Source organism: Pelodiscus sinensis, chromosome 4 (assembly GCF_049634645.1).
Source record: "Pelodiscus sinensis isolate JC-2024 chromosome 4, ASM4963464v1, whole genome shotgun sequence".
Classification (NCBI taxonomy): domain Eukaryota; kingdom Metazoa; phylum Chordata; order Testudines; family Trionychidae; genus Pelodiscus; species Pelodiscus sinensis.
The window spans coordinates 100425056-100439318 of record NC_134714.1 but is presented as its reverse complement, the minus strand read 5'-3'; the positions used below and the strand labels follow the sequence as shown (position 1 = coordinate 100439318).

At 43.4% G+C, this 14263-nt stretch overlaps 1 protein-coding gene across 5 annotated transcripts in view; it reads right to left on the bottom strand.

Moving 5' to 3' along the window:
• The window catches only part of SYT9 (synaptotagmin 9), a 173650-nt gene that overhangs the window by 95235 nt on the left and 64152 nt on the right, over positions 1-14263 (bottom strand). The gene's annotated exons all lie outside the window — the stretch shown is intronic.

Here is a 14263-nt window from a genome sequence, read left to right as displayed (position 1 = left end):
CCCTTCATATGCTCTGTGTGTGTGTGTGTGTGTGTGTGTGTGTGTGTGCGCGCGCGCGTGGTCTACTCCCTCCCATTGCTCCTGGGGGTTGGAACCATGCCTCCTCTTCCTCCCCACTTCTCCACAGATGCTGGGGCATACGTGCCCTTCCCCTCCTTGTAGTGGTGGAAGGCACATGTTCACATGGCCTCCTCCCTCTCTGCTGCTTTGGGGATGCGGGGGTGTGTGTTCATGTGCGCTCTTCCCCTCCTTGTGGTGGTGGTGGTGTGCGTGCACGCACTTGGCGCACTGCTCCTCCTCTTCCCCTCCCTGTGGTGGTGGGAGTCTCAGTAGAGAGGGGGGCTATAGGTGGGGCTAGAGGCCTGCCTCCCCCTAGAAACTTCTTAAGTCTTCTCAAATGCTCTCTGTGACAGACAGTGTGATGGACACCTCTCCTTTTAGAATAGAATATGTAGATTACCTCACCCACCGTGTCTCTCTAATACCCTGGGACTGGCACAGCTACAACAACGCATGCTTAGGAACATACATTGCTCTGTTCTTCCTAGAATAGACATAGAGCGAGGAAAGCAGCTATACTGCTCCCATTCCCCCCTCCCTCCATAATGTGGAAGGGGAAGGGAGAGAAGGGAAGAGTGTGGGGTCCTAGGCTCACATGGGGGAGGACATGGAGAAGTCATGTGCTCCCTTAGCTGTCTGTCTTCCCATAAGGGAAACAATAATTTAATTTCACTCCAGGCATATGGAAAGTTTACACTATTTAGACTTTTAAAAGAGTGCCTTCTATTTTGTCTACAGATAGAGCCTTTTAAAGGACATAACACTTAAAGAGTAAAATGGAAAAATCCTCTATTGCCTGAGATAATCTAGAGGTTGTGCTTGTGTTCTTTGGCCACCGAAAGCTGGGGAGAGGGGATGGCTGGTGAATGAAGAATCAAATTAGAGATGGAAGAGGGCTGTTCAATCATCTATTCATCTCCCTGCCAGTGCAGAATTACTCCCTACAATACACTTTGGCTATGTCTACACTGCACGCTTATTTTGGAATAAACTATTCCAGAAGAAATACTCTGAAACAGCTTATTTCAAAATAGCGCATCTACACTACAAGGAAGCCTGGAAATTAGACCCAGGTGGGCTGGGATGCACTTCCTTGATTTAGAGCCCCAGGAATCATGGGGGAGTAATTACTTTGAATGGCCTGGGGGAGGAACTATTTCGAAATAGCAGCAGTGGGGCATCCACACTACAGCTATTCTGAAATAGCTATTTCAGAAGAGGCGTTATTCCTCATGGAATGAGATTTACAAATACTGAAATAAGCTGCCCAATATTTCAAAATTATTTCAAAATAACCGGCTAGCTGTGTAGACGCTTGCACAGTTATTTTGGAATAATGGACATTATTCCAAAATAACGCTGAGGTGTAGACATACCCTTTCTGTTGCTTTGTTCAGTTCAGTTTCAAATGCTTCCTTCAGCAGGGCTTTCTTGACTTGCCTTTTGGAGAATATTCCACTGTTCAATGTATATAATACCTATTATTTTCCCAAAATGCACCATACATGTTCAGTATTTTAATTTTATTCCTTCTAATTCTAGCTTTTTTCTCTGCTTTGTGCATGTGCAATCTTTAGATATTTTCACATGGTAATATTGAATATCCTGGTCATCATTTAACTATGGTACAGCTACTGATAAATGGTCAAAAGCCTTAATTTTTGTGCTTTTCTCTAAAAGCCTTGCAATTGGTCTATATCCTTCTGGTTTTCCGGGGATGTGGCAGCGGGTTCTTTGCAAACACTTTTAGCATTATCCTGTCTATAGGTACTCCTCACTGGGAAGTTGTTTTTTTTCAAAAACTATACTTTGGGAAAATGAATGACTGAAATAGCTGTTTTGATGGTGATGGCTTTTTCAAAACAAGGAACAGAGAAAACAGTATGTCACACCCTAAGCACAATTAGTAGGAACTCCGCTTCATGACGTCAAACTCCAAGACAATCACATCACTGCAATTTCCCACATTGTTTAAAAGTACTGTCACAGTAGCCCCATCTCTCCAGTTTATTGCTAAATTAAAGTTTTGAACAGCAGTACAAGGTTTAGTCATACAGATCCCAATAAGAGTTACATATGTATCTGTGTGTGACAATTCAGGTAAAACAAACCTCAGTCAACTTTAAAAGAGAATACAGGTTGGACCTCACTGGTTCGGACCAGAGGAGGTTCCCTGCTACCGGCTCCCCAGACCACCTTCCCTTACCGCTGCTGGCCCCAGCCGCCCACCTTGCCAGCTGCCATACTGCTGCAGCCCCAGCAGCCTGGACTGCCCCAGACCCAGACCCACTATTGGAGCTGCTGCATCCCTGGCCCCAGCCCTGCTACCAGGACTGTTGCGTCTCCAGTCCCGCTATTGGGGCTGCTGCATCCCTGGCCCCAGCCCTGCTACCAGGACTACCGTGTCTCCAGCCTTGCTATTGGGGCTGCCGCATCCCTTGCTCCAGCCCTGCTACCAGGGCTGCTGCATCTCCAGCCCCGGCCCAGCTATCGGGGCTGCTAAATCTTTGGGCCAGGCCCCGCTACTGTGACTGCCACATCCCTGGCCCTGCTACTGAGGCTGCCACAGCTCCTGCTGCACTACCAGGGCTCCAATGCCAGTCCCAGCCCCAAACCTACCGGGCTCTGAGCTGCCAGGAGGATCTAAGCCAGAACTCACTTGCCAAACCACGGATGTTGCTGGATGAGGGAGTCCCAATTTTGGGAGGTCCATCCTGTACTCCCAGTCTGACACAAAGAACACTATAAGCTGCAGCCACTCCCAAAGGCCAGATCTCTGCTATTGATGCAAAAACCTGTCTCATTCAGACCTATTCTATACTACAAACTTACGTCAGTATAACTACCTTGCTCACAGGTGTATGGAAAATCCACACCCTTTGTGATGGAGTTATACTGACTTACCCCCCCATGTAGACAGGACTATGTCATCATGATGGTTTCTCCTGTCAACATAGCTATCTCTTCTGTGGAGTACTTCTTTCGGAAGAAGCTCTGAACAACTCAAGTGATGAGTTTGGTAGAGCACATTCACTCAGAGAACTGAATTCATCAGAAATAAGTGACAGCCATAATAACACTTTGCACTTATTTTGTATTTCCATCTGAAGATCTTGAAGTGTTTTACAAGCATTTAATAAAAAGCATCACAAGACATTTGAGAGTAGATGGGTAATATGTTTATACTAAAATGAACTGAGAAACACAGAAGTTAAGTGACTTGCCAAGGTGAGTCAGTGGAGAAACAGAACCCCAGGAGACCCAAATCCCAATTCCCTATTCTGATCATTAGGTTACACTCTCTACCAGATGCTCTGGCATCTTTCATTTAGTAGAGATGAACTGATGCTGATGCATATTCTCTCTTTCTAAACTACTGTGGGTTTCTTTCTTGACCAAACTCAGCTGACTGAGCAAATCCAAGGTGGGTCATTAATGTGCTAGTTCTATACTATTGTCATGTGTTAAAGAAAATGCCATGTTATACCAGGTGTTTTCCCGGCTATTTATTATTCAATGTGTGTTGGGAGGAGAATCCATCAGAAAGAAAAACTGTATGGCAGAGTAAGATGTGTAAATCTCTTTCACTATCCACCTTTTATTTTCTAACTGCACTCTCTCATTCCTTATCATTTTTTTAAGAGTGGAGGCATAGGAGTAGTTTCACATTTTCATGAAATTTCAGTAGAGCTAAATACTTGTGGACAAAGTACTGAGTGACCTTAGATAGTAATTTGCTGATATTCACTGCAGATACTTAACATTTGATTGTTTGGTTTCAAGTACCAGGCAGCTCTAGCTCATTTTTACAACTAGGGATACCCTGTGCCTTGTGGTACTGTTTGCAGTTGGAGAGACTCTAGCCCCAAGTAATGAGCATTTCACCTTCAGCTTCTGTCTTACTGTAGAAGGATAAGGGTCCACTTGGAGCTTTTCTGATATTACTTAATATGTCATATTGATTTTTCTCCAGGACCTTTTTTCTCTCTCTCTCCAGTTGTTTCTCACTTTCCTGATCCTGTTTAGCTATATTCCCATGTGCTTTTGTTCTTCAGCCTGAAGTCAGTGGCTTACTCTACTTTTTGAGACCAGAAAGAATCCTCATTGTGTGTATTTGCAAAGATTACAGCCATGTAATGTGAGTAATTTCCTAAACTGTGGGGTTATTCAGAACCTCAGCTGCTGGTCCTTTCAGTTAGCTCAGCTTTTACAGGAATTACTGCAACATATACATGGCTACTAATATTGATGATGGGCCCAAAGTGCAATTGCAAATCAGAGCTCTTACAAGCATGACAAACTGGGTTATGGATTTACATACATGCCTGGATTAGATGATAGGGCAAAAGAGTAGTGGATTGCATTGTACAGCAGAAAGAACAATCCCTCAACCAGCTCATTAACATGCAAGGATAGTGTGCCTATCACACGGTTCCTATGGACCGTGAAGCCTGATGCCTATTAACTGGGGAGCTGCCTTCTTTGCACCTCCTGTGGGTGTTATCTGTGTGCTTCAAGCTCTGGAGTCAGTAACAGTAAGGAGCTAGAACTGTGCCATATTCTTCAGCAGGATTATTCTGAATTTTAGCTTCATGTTTCTCTATTCTGGCTGGTTGAAACCTTGTGTAAATCCCATTATTTTATATTGTGGATCTAAGTTTTGGAACTTTTGTTAATTTTCCAATAAAACTGGACCATAATTTCACATAAGAATAGGTTCTAAGAGCCAGCTCTTAGCCTTGCATTGCATAGCAATAAGTCACACATTAATCCCGCTCTCACCACAGATACAATGCTGCTCCAGGTCAGCCAGGCCCAGTACAAAAGTAGAAGCAGAGAAGTTTCATGCTCTCTCTGCAGCAGTGACTAGCAGCTCTCCTCCACAGCATGTGAGCTCCTCATATTCAATGAGCCTTCCACAGATTTCTGTCCCTTTTCTATCAGCATTGGGCCCACAGGGGTTAGTATGAGTTGCGGGAAAGGAGGGAAATTAGAAGGTGAATGAAACTACACCTCCAGACCTGTATGTACATTCCACATCCTCAGAAGACATAGAAAAGGGGCCTGTGGAGAAGGTTTGGGAGTGTGTTGGTAAGGATTTTTCCATCAATTGACATTGGGGATGTTAGCCTGAGATACCACTGCATTCACAGATGCAGTTCAGCACCGACTCCTGGAAAGCTCCTGTCTTAAACCCAACAGTTCATTTAGTTTCCTTGACTGATTAAGCAATGGAATTGACATGTATACATATCATAGCTTGGGCCTGGGGAGAAAAGAGACAGTAGGTTTTATGGGCCTTGATAATCTGATTAGATCACCATGTCTGCAACTTGTATTGGGATTCCACCATACATGATAATCTGTAATATATAATATTAAGGGACTTAGCTGTCCTTGGATCAGGCAGTTCCAGTAAGAAAATTCAGGAGCCATGTATTTGCATTTCTTGTTTGATTTAAAACATCTTCTAATCTAAATGAATGATCAGATTCCTGTTGTGTGACTGTAAACACACACACACACACACCTGCCCAATGAAATGGATTTATGGGGACTTATGGACATAAATGTACATAACTCAAAGGTGCTTTGAGTAAATTACTTCATGTAACCTATCAATCTTCATGTCTTAATCCGCCGGTTTTGTTTATTTTATTTTGGTGTGTGTATCACTCATGTGCGTAAAATTAGACATGTGGAGTAGTGAATACGTTGTGTTTTCAATGTGTAAATGAAAGTCACCAAGGGGGGGGGGGCTCAGTGTCTGGGCAATCATATGCAAATAGCCTTTTGTCCTGAGGGCTTAGCAGTGGTAGGTAGGGATGGGCTAGATGATTCCCATGCAATAAGGGAATCTTTAAAAACAATAGGAAAGTAGGAGTCTTTGGTCAGCACACCCAGGAGGCTGGGCCAGAGACCACAGGGAAGGGGAGATTTCCCTGGTTTGAAGGTGCAGCAGGAACAAAAACAGTTTTAGGTTGAATGAGTTTGTAATAAGTTCATATTGAGAATTTAGTGTTAGAATTAGCTAAGTGTTTTCTGTTACTTTTGATTTGTAATCTATTTTGCTCTGCCTGTTCACACTTATAACAACTTAAAAACCTACTGCTTGTACTTCATAAAATCACTTTTACTTACTATCAAGCCCAGTGTAAATAATTATTACCTGGGGGAGCAATCAGTGTGTACAATCTCTCCATTTATTGTTAAATAATCATTAAATAATTTACTGGGGGTTTCGATCCCATTTGGAGAGTGATATCCCAGGAAGCTGGGCACAAAACTGCACTCTCTTTGGACCTGCACTCTCTTTGGACCTGAAGAAGTGAACAGTAATCTCATCTTGGTGCTTTGGTTGGGGGAGACCAGCGGAGCAGGCCATGCAGGACCAAGAGGTAAGAACCCCCAGAGAGCAGGAAGTCAAGTGGTAGTGGATGTGTCAGCACCCCAGGAATCACAGCCAAGAGGTTGTCTGGGACATCACCCAGTCGCAATATGTATCTGCATTTCTTGTTTGATTTAAAACCATCTTCTAATCTAAATGAATTCTCAGATTCCTACAAGTAATACATTAAAAATTGGTGCCTTATTGATTGGAGCATTGAACCCTGAAGGAGGGTGACTTGGAGGTAGTATTAAGGAAGTATTTTAGGCTCTATTTTTGACGACTCTCTGAAAAGATCAGCAGATCTATCTTGTTCAGACCTCCTATATTGCTCTCCCTCAGGTGGATGACCTGGCTTTTTTCATGTATTCATTAAGTTTTAGGAGAGGTTAGCTGAATGAGGTCACCTGATCATGTTAGGGATCAGGAATATTTTTACCTACAAATTTCTTTTACGTGTCAGAAAAACCTTTGAAGACTGAATGAAAATGAAAACCTTTGAAACTTGTTCTTGGTAAGATGCAGCACGATGTTGCCATCCTTGGGGCTCCAAGAGTGAATTTATAGCAGAAAGCTCTTTTTTTCTCTTCTTCATGCTTCTTCCCAAGAAAGAAAAAGAAATGTGCTGAAGGCTTCCACTGAATGTTTCTGGAGGTCTTTCGCAAAAAGGCTTCTTCTTCGTAGAATGAGGATTACCAATGCTGGGAAAACCCCACCGTTCTTTCAATTTTCTTGCGAAAGAACTCAATTGCAGTGAGGATGTTCCTCAAATTTTTTTGGAAAAATGGACTTTTTCCAACAAATCTCTGTAGTGTAGACATACCCAAAATGTGGATTTTAGCATGTGATTCACTTGACAATTATGAGAGTTTTTCTTCAGCTGTGATACTTAAGGTTAGAATGAAGTCAACGGTTAAGAATAACAGAAATACCTGTGTAACAGAGAGAATTTTAAATGCAAGTTCAAATAATTGTTTTTGCTTGCCAGAGTGGTGTATTTATAGACTACCTTTCTGATGCAGAATGTGACCTTCATTCTGTTGCTCACCTGGTGTGGTGCTGCCTTTTAATGGAAGACAGGAAGAAACATTGAAAAAGTTGAAGATGACAAAGACAAAGAAGAAAAAAGGAGAAAAAATAGGCAATACTTTCTCCAGTAATTTCCCATTTACCAGAAGATCACTGTGAGCCTGACAGGAAGGAAAAGCCAGATCTGGATTTCTGAGAGAAATCTACAAGCAATCATTTGTTAGCGCTTAAATCTCTTTTTAACAGCTTGCTGATCTCTGCTATATATAGGGTCAGTCTCCCATTGGATACATTATTGATGTTAGGAGAAACTGCATTCACAGGAGTGCAGAACTTGGCTGTGGTACGTAACTTTAAAGATTTTCTTGTTGCTGTCAGTCCAAGTGTGATTCAGTGGAGCAGCACCCACAGAAATATGATAGGACTGTGTGATGCATATCCATGCTTATTGCCTTTGGAGTACCCTCAGTTTTTTCCCAAATGGAGGTAATGGGGTGTATGTGCTAATGGATTAAAGTTAATAATGTAGTTTCCAGAGAAGTTGTTATCCAAAGCCAACAACTTGCTGCTAGGCAAGAGGCATATTGCTGCCAGAGTTAAATTGCCAACTGACACCATAAAGGTAGGAAGAAAGAAAACAGAAACAATTGCTAAGTTTTGTCGTCACATTCTGCAGTCAAAAGTGAATACTGACTGTAAATTAGAAAGTTGTGAAAGATAATTTGACAGATCTCAGGAAGACTGAAATGCAACACAAAAGAGATCATTACTATAATTGATCAGCTGCTATAATAAAATACATAACGACTCATTAAAGATATTCATGTTACTAATTGAAGATCTCTGTAGGGCTGTGTCTACACTGGGTCACTTATTCCGGAAAAGCAGCCGCTTTTCTGGAATAAGCTGTGAGCTGTCAACTATCCAGACATATGTTGGGAAACTAACACAGCGAGGCACAGGCTATCCAATAAGTTTCTGGACTGCATTGGAGACAACTTTCTGTTTCAGAAGGTTGAAAAAGCTACCAGAGGAGAAGCTGTTCTGGATTTGGTTTTAACAAATAGGGAGGAACTAGTTGAGAACTTGAAAGTGGAAGACAGTATAGGGGACAGTGATCATGAAATAATAGAGTTCATGCTCTTAAGGAAAGGTAGAAGGGAGACCAGCACAATTGAGGTAATGGATTTCAAGAAGGCAGATTTTGATAAGCTCAGAGAACTTGTAGGTAAGGTCCCATGGGAAGCAAGACTGAAGGGAAAAACAACTGAGGAGAGTTGGAAGTATTTCAAAGGGACGTTGTTAAGGGCCCAAAAGCAAACAATTCCGCTGTGTAGGAAAGATAGAAAATATGGCAAAAGACCAGCTTGGCTTAACAAGGAGATCTTGCATGATCTCAAAATAAAAAAGGAGTCGTATAAAAAATGGAAACTAGGACAAATAACAAAGGATGAATATAGGCAAGCAACACGGGAATGCAGGGGCAAGATTAGAAAGGCAAAGGCACAAAATGAGATCAAACTACCTACAGGCATAAAGGGAAACAAGAAGACCTTTTATAAATACATTAAAAGCAAGAGGAAGACCAAGGACAGGGTAGGCCCACTGCTTAGTGAGGAGGGAGAAGCAGTAACAGGAAACTTGGAAATGGCAGAGATGCTCAATGACTTTGTTTCGGTCTTCACCGAGAAGTCTGGAGGTGTGCCTAACGTAGTGAATACAAGCAGAGAGAGGGTAAGTTTAGAAGATAGGATACACAAAGAACAAGTTAAAAATCACTTAGGAAAGTTAGATGTCAGCAAGTCACCAGGTCCTGATGAAATGCATCCCAGGATACTCAAGGAGCTGATAGAGGAGGTATCTGAGCCTTTAGCTATGATTTTTGAAAAATCATGGCAGACAGGGGAGATTCCAGAAGACTGGAAAAGGGCAAAAAGGGAAGCGACTGTCTAGGAAGGAGCATGGCGGAAAGGGATCTAGGGGTCATAGTGGACCACAAGTTGAATATGAGTCAACAGCGTGATGCTGTTGCAAAAAAAGCAAATATGATTCTAGGTTGTATCAACAGGGGTGTTGTAAGCAAAACTCGTGAAGTCATTCTGCCGCTCTACTCTGCAGTAGTTAGGCCTCAGCTGGAGTACTGTGTCCAGTTCTGGGCGCCACATTTCAAGAAAGATGTGGAGAAATTGGAAAGGGTACAGAGAAGAGCGACAAGAATGATTAAAGGTTTAGAGAACATGACCTATGAAGCCAGGCTTCATAAACTGGGCTTGTTTAGTTTGGAAAAAAGAAGATTAAGGGGGGACATGATAGCGGTTTTCAAATATCTAAAAGGGTGTCACAAGGAGGAAGGAGAAAATTCGTTCCTCTTGGTTTCTGAGGACAGGACAAGGAGTAATGGGCTTAAAGTGCAGCAGGGGAGGTTTAGATTGGACATTAGGAAAAAATTCCTAACTGTCAGGGTGGTCAAATATTGGAATAAATTGCCAAGAGAGGTGGTGGGATCTCCCTTTCTGGAGATATTTAAGAACAGGTTAGATAGACATCTGTCAGGGATGGTGTAGACGGAACTTGGTCCTGCCTTGAGGGCGGGGGGCTGTACTCGATGACCTCTTCAGGTCCCTTCCAGTCCTATTATTCTATGATTCTATGATACGCTGGCTGCTTGCTTTTCCAGAAAAGCAATGACGATCTACTGTAAAATTGTCAGTGTTTTTCCAGAAAAACTATGCTGCTCCCGTTCGGGCAAAAGTCCTTTTCCGGAAAAACTGTTCCGGAAAAGGGCCAGTGTAGACAGCACAGTAGTCTTTTCCGCAAAAAAGCCCCGATCGCAAAAATGACGATTGGGGCTTTTTTGCGGAAAAGCACGTCTACATTGGCACGGACGCTTTTCCGGAAAAGTGCTTTTCCGGAAAAGCATCCTGCCAATGTAGACGCGCTTTTCCAGAAATACTTATAAACGGAAAAACTGTTCCGTTTTAAGCATTTCTGGAAAAGGGTGCCAGTGTAGACGTAGCCTAGTTGTATATAGATATATGCCTCCTGTCCTTCCTACCAACCAACAAACCAACCAAATGAAAAAATTCCATTAAAAAAGGGTCGAATTTTCATGTGTGTGTATGTAAATTTAATACAGAATTTTGCAGGTTTCAAGCTTGTTGACTTATCTTTTTTGAAACAAACTCTGCAGTAATCCCTTGTATTGTATTTTGCTATTCCCCATTCAACCTGACAATTGAATGGGGAACAGCAAAATAAATAACTGAATTAAAATCTCAAAAACAGTTTCAATGTTCTTTAGCTCATCTTCCTATGTATTTGTTCAGACCTGTCTATCTGAGTGCAGTGGGAACAACAAAATAATAGCAACAAATTGAACAATCTCTTATCTTAAAAGCATATGTTCTGATGGAACATTTTGTAAATGTTTGGAAAATATCCCAGTCTTTCCAATATGCATTCTCTGCTACTTTAGAGGTGTTAATTCACCCTGTTTCATGTCTCATGTCTGCAGCCAAACATTTATCATCACTGACAAAGCAGGAAACCTGTCAGGACACCACATCAGTAAATCCTAAATTTACTACAGGCAGTCCCCGACTTATGCTGATCCGACTTATGTCGGATCCGCACTTACGAACGGGGCTTTCTCGCCCCGGAGCTCACAGGCAGCTGTCAGCCACCTTGACCTCCGGGGCGAGAAAAGCTGCTCCCGGTGCCCCTGGTCTGCTGGGGACCGTCTCCAGCAGACCAGGGACATCGGGAGCAAAGCAGCAACGCAGGCGGGTTTGCTCGCGGTGCCCCTGGTCTGCTGGAGACGGTCCCCAGCAGACCAGGGGCTCCGCGAGCAAACCCACAGCCATGGCGGGGTCCCAGAGCAAAGCCTCAGAAGCTCTGGCAAAGCCTCAGAAGCGGGGGACCCCGCCACGGCTGCGGGTTTGCTCGCGGTGCCCCTGGTCTGCTGGAGACGGTCCCCAGCAGACCAGGGGCACCGCGAGCAAACCCGCAGCCGTGGCGGTGTCCCGCGCTTCTGAGGCTTTGCTCTGGCGAAGCCTCAGAAGCGCGGGAACCCGCCGCTGCTGCGGGTTTGCTCGCGGTGCCCCTGGTCTGCTGGAGACGGTCCCCAGCAGACCAGGGGCACCGGGAGCAAAGCGGGTCCCGCGCCAGAGCAAAGCCTCAGAGGCGAGGCACCCCGCCGCTGCGGCTTTGCTCCCCATGTCCCTAGTCTGCTGGGGGGGAGGGGGGCGCAGCTAGTGTGCTCTCCCCCCCCAGCAGACCAGGCTTTTGTTGTGGACCCTGGGGCAGAGTAGCTGGGGCGCTGCTGGTTGGTCCCGCAGCGCCGCTCTGGGCACTACTGGACCAACCCGGCAGCACCCCAGCCCTCTGCCCCAGGCGTCCTGATTCAGCCGCTGCTGGTCAGTTTCAGCAGCGGCTGATTCAGGACGCCTGGGTCAGAGCAGCTGGGGTGCTGCTGGGTTGGTCCAGTAGCGCCAAAGAGCCGCGCTACTGGAGCAACCCAGCAGCACCTCAGCTGCTCTGCCCCAGGCGTCCCCAAGTCAGCCGTTGCTGAAACTGACCAGCGCTGACTACAGGAAGCCCGAGGCACAGTTGCTCTGCCCCGGGCTTCCTGGAATCAGCGGCTGATCAGTTTCAGCAGCAGCTGACTTGAGGTTCTTAAGTTGAATCTGTATGTAAGTCAGAACTGGCGGTCCATTTCAGCAGCAGCTGAATCTGGACGCCAGTTCCGACTTACATACAGATTCAACTTAAGAACAAACCTACAGTCCCTATCTTGTACGTAACCCGGGGACTGCCTGTACATCGCTGTCCTGACCTACTATATTGGTGACCACGACTTGTTATTAATTTTATTTTCTTGGAACAAAAGTCAATTTTATATCCCTTTTAAACAAAACTATAAGTGGTAACACACTATTTTAATATCATGGTTGGAATAGAATAATATCACTAATACCATTTTTGCAAAGTTCAAAAAGATCTCAAATTATACGCACATATATTTCTTCCTCAACAAATAATGCAATTGCAAATAAAAAAAACTATGTTATTAATTACAGTTTTCTTTATTTATTCAAACAAAAATGTTAGGGGAAAACTTCTAAGGTAAATGTAATATTAAAAAAAGGTTAATTTTTATAAATTTGTTTGCATTTTTTTAAATATAGCTGTAAAATATCATAGTTAAATGGTTAAAATAACTATTTATGCATACAACTAATCAAACTATTTCAACAGACTTCTGCCTTTCTTTCCCAACATAATCAAGCGTCAAAAAACTGTAATACCCTCAACGTATTTGCATCAATCTGCATTTAAATTTCATGTTAGTTTTATTCCTTTTTTTAAAATTCTCTTTTAGGTTCTGTTGCATTTGCTAATGTTTGTGCTTCTAAACAGTTGACAACAGTAAAATTGTTATCACAAGCAAATTAATTCTAAAAAGTGTGGTAAAAATTATGTTATTAGCTCTTTTGCTAAAAAAAGGACTCAAAATAAAAAAGCAATACTCCTTCTCACAAAAAACAAAAAGCATCTATTTTATTAGCTACATAATATATTTTGCATTAAATATTAGTAATGTATGTCAAGTAAAAATGTTTATTCAACAATTACAAAAATATAGCTTGTTGTAAAACATTCAGTCCAATAACATGGTAACCAAACTAAATTAACCTGTATATTACATTTTGGGTTACTAAAAACAAAAAATGTCCACTAAATAAATATAAACATTTATTCTTTTAACTAATTTAAGCTATTTAAGGATGCATCTTACAAACTAAAAACAACAACAAAAAAAACACCTCACTACAAAACCACACAAAAAATACAGTAAAAAAAATGCCCAAGTATAAAAAATGATTTATAAATAAAATAATTGGCCAAATCCACCATATATAAACCTTAAAATGGCAATCAGCTAAAAATCAGTTTAATTAACTTAAAGTTGGCTACTGTGTAAAGTGAACAATAGTACTGTTGTATCACTGTATGTATTATTGCTCTATTGTTTTATTATGAATGTACATCATTTACAATGTGCATAAAAGAAGAGGTTACTCACCTTCGGTGCAGTAACGATGGTTCTTCGAGGTGTGTCCCCGTGGGTGCTCCACGTCTGGTGTCGGGCTGGTCCCGGCGCCGCGAATCGGAGCTTGCCCTAGCTGTAGCCGACCGGGTCGCGCATGCGCGAGCAGCGTTCGCGCCTTTGAACAGCCGCGCGCGACCCGGTCTCCGCCAGTTCCTCTCACCGCCATCTGAAAAAGATAATAAAGAAGATTCCGTAGCGGGGAGGAGGGCGGGTCGTGGAGCACCCACGGGGACACACCTCGAAGAACCATCGTTACTGCACCGAAGGTGAGTAACCTCTTCTTCTTCTTCGGGTAGTCCCCGTGGGTGCTCCACGTCTGGTGACTCCGGAGCAGTAATCCACTAAACGTGGGCTACGGAATCACTAGCATCGCGGCTTGGCAACACTGCTGAGGCTAGGGCCGAATCGGAAGCCAGGCGCTGTACTATTGCATAATGTCTTGCGAACGTCGTGTTGGAAGACCATGTAGCAGCACGACATATGTCGCGTAAAGGTACCCCTCTGACGAAGGCCGTTGACGTAGCCATCACCCGTGTCGAATGGGCTCTAGGGTGCGATAGAAGCGGTTTCTTAGCCAAGTTGTAGCAGGTAGTGATACACGACACGATAATCTTCGAGATACGTTGGGCAGATAGGGCTTGACCTTTAGAGTGCCCCATGGTGGAGACCATCAG